Raw genomic sequence first — 4,777 nt, 5'->3', positions numbered from 1 at the left:
TCTTCAATAGAAGATCTCTAAACTGTCTTGTGATCAAAGAGACTGACTTGTCAAGATCTTCATCTGATGAATCATCCTCAGAAAGATCATCCTCAGAGACATAAACACTTTTACTTTTGTCAAGTAATTTAGTGTTCTTTTGTGCTTTGAAAGCAACATCTTTTCCGATTTTGGATGTATGCTCATGATCAAAGATCTTTAGCTTTCCAACCAGCGTATTTCTGGAGAGAGCATCAAGGTTATTTCCTTCAACGATGGCATGCTTCTTAGCATCGTATCTATATGGCAGTGATCTGAGAATTTCATCACAATGTCCTTTTAAGGAATAGTCTTACCCAATGCAAAAGATGCATTAATAATTTCAGACACTTTGTGATTAAACTCATCAAACGAATCTTCATCTGTCGTACGAAGGTTTTCCCAATCGGAATTAAGGTTTTGAAGCCTAGCTTCCTTTTCTCTGGTATTCCCTTCAAATACGGTTTCTAAGATATCCCAAGCATCTTTAGACCGAGTGCATGTAGTCACATGGTGCTGAAGATCTGGGGTAATGGCATGATGGCATTCAAACCGTCGGAGTTTTGCTTTTCAGCAAGTATCTCAACAACGTCATATGCACCAATATCCTTAGGAACGGTCGCATTCCCTACTGCCACAACGGGAGCATCATAGCCATTAACCACATAAACCACTACATCAAAATCCCAGATTAGTAACAGAAATTCGTAATGGCTTTCTGGCCGTTACGAAATCCCCGTTACAAATGGCCGGTACGAAAAATTCGCAACAGAGGTCAGCCGTTACGAAGTTTTTTTATAGGCATGCCAGCCACACGCTTCGTCACATCTGGGTCGTAAAACCTGGAGTCTGTGAGTGTTCCATTCACACGCGTACTTCTGTGTTTCCACCCAAAATGAGTAACATTAGAGGATATTTTCCCCCATGCGTGTGCGATTCACATGCGTGATTTTTGTATACGCTAATGTAACCAGATGGAGAATTTCATTTTTCGTTTCTTTTTTTTCTCTCTTCTGCTCTCATCCTCTCTTCGCTTCCTCTCAGCCGATGAAACCTGATCGAGTTCCTACTCTCAACCTATCTTCTCTTCCTCTCAGCCGATGAAACTAGATCGAGTTTGATGAATCAATTTTGATTCAGTTTCTTCATCATCTATAATAGGATTTTTAGGGATTCATAAATCGATTTTAGGGTCTCAATCTGTATTATGATTCATTTATTCGATTTTAGTTTGTTCGTCGGAGTTCGAACTTGGAAGAACTGATCTTCACTCTCAGCTAATCGTGTGAAAGCATCTGGTCTACTTTGTTTAATTTAGTTTTGATTTCGATTTATTTTCAGCTAGATCTAGGTATTTGTTTTAGGGTTTCAAAAAGATAATTGATTTAGGGTTTCTTGTTCAATCGATTATGAGATTTCGGTTTCTGATTTAGGGCATTTTATTCAGCTGCGCATGGGAATGAAGTTGATAAGTTGGCTGAGAAGCTACAAGGGGTTGGGATTGCTTCTGGTAGCGCTGATGGTGGTGTTCTAACTACTTCTAAGGTAATTTTGATGTTTTTTGGTTTTTTGTTTGTTTTTGTGATTGATTGGTTGTTGAAGCTAGAATATTTGAGCTAATGGGTTGTCATGGTTGTTTGCAGTTCAGGTTAAGAAGTAGAGGGAGCGGTCAGTTTTGTGTATTAGTTCAAATGTTTTTCTGCTAATTGAGATTGTAGAATCTGTTCTTTCTCTGGTCCAAATTATAGTGATCTGGGGTTTTTGCTAAGCTGTCCTGTAGTAACTTGAAAAATATATCCTAACTTCTACTAGGTTGAGGGAGGTATTACCTAACTTCTATCCTATTAGTAATTAGAAAATATATGTGACACCTGTAGAAGGCTCATAACCCAAAAACAACTGTATCTGTCCTATTAGTGTATACTGTTCATGCATCAAACATTTCAGAACTTTCCAATATAGAAGTTTGACAACTCCGTCAACAACAGAAAAGTCAATTGCCACTGTGCTTTTTAGTGTATTAGTTCCTCTCCTGTCATTTCGTTCAAATGTGTACTTAATTCCTTAAATTTAACTGGCATCAGTTTTTCGGTGTTTACATACTGAAGTGCATCTGCTGATCTGGGATCTATTAATGTATATGTGCAACCATCTATGGTGTTTGACTTAGCAACTTTTCTGTTTCCAGAGATGTGATGATGCTAGGCAGTTCATTAAATTTCTTCATCCCGATCTTGGTGTTGGTATTACATCTTAGCCCTGAAGACCTTTTCATCATGTTGGAAAAGCTCGTTGAATCCTTAACTCTTACTATGTCTTTTGTGGCTCATTTTTTCTGTACGTTCTGTAGAGCTTCCTGAAAGATCTTATTGTACAGATTGCCGTATTTATGTGCAGGAGAATACAAATAACAGGTTTAAGAATGTTTATGTATGATGGCTTCTTTCACATCTCACTATATACGAGTTGGTTGGTATAAGTCGCCAGCAGAATATTATCGATAAAGTATGTTCTGTTTCTCTTCTATCGTATGCATTGTCTTAAAAATTCTTTGGTCAGTTATAACTTACTAAGTAAATTAGTAGACAATAGGTAGAGTTAATTGTTGTTCAAGTGAACCTTTTTGGTTTGCTTCGCAGGCAGGCGTAGAAACAATCACAACCAATTGACTGATGGTGATACATATGCTATACATATTCACATGATAATTTATTATCGTGGAAAGTGATTAAAACCAATTATGGCTGTTGGGCCCACATTGAGATGGTCCTAGTGTTGAATTTCAGTGGCCAGTGGTAAATGCCTAGAATTTCTTGGTAGTGGAAAGTCTCTTGAGATCTCTTCGAGTTTTCACTGTATTTATGTTTCGTTAAAACGAACATTAGGTCAATTCTCACCAGCTCAATGGGACAAAGATGAATGGCATCCCTTGCTTGGCCCCTGGCGGTTCATCCAAGTTCTCTGCCTCTGCATCATCTTCTTGACTGTGGAGCTAAATACCTTTTTTCTTAAGTTTTGCCTCTGGATTCCTCCTCGAAACCCTGTTATTAGTTATAGATTGATATTGTGGTGGCTAATTGCCATTCCTACAATGCTCTCACTCTCACACACACATATTAAGACAAACGTTCACATATACACATGTGAACATCATCTTTATACTTCTTCTTTTAGTGATTCCAGAAAAACAGTGAAAAAGGTTGGAACATTTTGTTGGCTTTCCATCGCGATTTGCATAGTTGATCTCCTTATATGATCAAATTTGGGGATGGTGAGTTATACAATCTGATATTTACTAGCATGCTTTAGGATTACTGTGTACTCGCATTTGCCAATTTGTTATGCGCTTTTGAGTTCAACTCCCAATTTTAAAGTGTAAGTGGTTAACAATCATCAGCCATCTCCATGGGATTGTCACTAGAGTAGTATAAAAACCCCATTCCTCAGAAGGATTATGTCATAGCCACATTCTGATGATGGTTAGTAGAATACTTCCAGCACTAATTTGACAATTTTCCCCGGTCTCTTCAGGCTTGTTTCCCCACTCAATGCCTCAATGGTTGGTGATTTTCTGGTCAGGCACAGGGATTACACTCACCACATTCATTTTCTTGTGGTCATGGCAACATCATCGGCTGTGATTTTTCTTCATATTTGTATTTGTGGTACAGCCTAAAATTTTCTTCTATTTGTATTTGTGGTACAGCCTAAATTTTTCTTCTAATATATGTATTTGTACCAATGATACTCATAACCATCTTTTCTTCATAGGTATCTCCTCTGTGATGGGTGGTAGAGCCTAAATTTTTGCAGTTTACATAAGTAGTTTTGGATCTAGTGCATAAGTAGTTTTGGATCAGTTTATAGAACTTCAGGATTCTTTACATATCGTTTGCAGAGTTTCATATAGGATAATTGCATTAAAAGCACTAAGCTCTGCAAATTACGTCAAAATTGCATGTATATTTAAATCTTGGCTTCTTAACGGTTTTGATTTTGTTTTCTACCTTCCTTTTGAAGGCCAGATTCTTTGTGCAGGAACTGCAAACGGCCTGGTTATTATCCTTATGAATAAGTCAGGGATTACGGAGAACTTGATGAAGAATGCTTGGCAACTATCTGCAAGTTTTGAGAAGTATCTGCAAGTTTTTGTACGTAGTTTTTGAGCTGAACATATACCGACCTAAGTGAGAAGGAACTGAACTTAGGAAGTTTCTATGTATTCCCTCGGAATTTGATGTTCTTTTTTGATATGAATTGATTGATTAAATTTGAATGTGGTATGAGTCGAATGAATATTGATATGAATTGAATGAAGCTATTGTTGAATGTGATAGACGAAAGGAATGCAGGTTAATTGTATTTCCGGAAGAAAATATACTGCCGGTCACTGACCAATTTTGACCAGGGCAATGTTGACTGGCAGTAATTTTTTTTGCTGTTACAAAAAGATTCATAACGGCTTGGAGATGTTAAGACTGTCATGTTACAAAACTTTCGTAATGGCTCTTGCCTGTTACGACTCGCCACTTAGTAACGGCTGGTGCCTGTTGCATACGCCGTTACAACCCAAAATTCGTAACGGCCACATTGGCGTTACAAAGAAATTATAATAGCTCTTTCTGAAACACGCAAGAGCCGTTACAACCCCGTTTAGTAACGATTTAGCTCTGTTTCTAATCCCAGAATTTGGTGTAGTGAACCCATGATTGAAAATCACGCGCTTTAAGAAAGGCACGCATAGCAATTTTCCACCACA

General features: G+C 37.8%; 1 long non-coding RNA gene across 6 annotated transcripts; it reads left to right on the top strand.

Annotated features, from left to right (window-relative positions):
* The first annotated feature begins 1,045 nt into the window (after positions 1 to 1,045).
* On the top strand, positions 1,046 to 4,350 carry LOC113302632. 6 transcript variants are annotated; one of them, XR_003336977.1, is made up of 5 exons: positions 1,046 to 1,316; positions 1,466 to 1,563; positions 1,662 to 2,523; positions 3,193 to 3,683; positions 4,039 to 4,350. It is a non-coding gene; the product is annotated as an uncharacterized LOC113302632 (long non-coding RNA). The 6 variants fall into 6 exon arrangements; XR_003336978.1 differs by having other exon boundaries at positions 1,046 to 1,563; positions 1,662 to 1,840; positions 2,207 to 2,523; XR_003336975.1 differs by having other exon boundaries at positions 1,046 to 1,563; positions 3,202 to 3,289; positions 3,550 to 3,683.
* The last annotated feature ends 427 nt before the right edge of the window (positions 4,351 to 4,777 follow it).

The sequence above is a fragment of the Papaver somniferum genome, chromosome 8, assembly GCF_003573695.1.
Source record: "Papaver somniferum cultivar HN1 chromosome 8, ASM357369v1, whole genome shotgun sequence".
NCBI lineage: Eukaryota > Viridiplantae > Streptophyta > Magnoliopsida > Ranunculales > Papaveraceae > Papaver > Papaver somniferum.
This window is presented reverse-complemented; position numbering and strand designations above follow the sequence as displayed.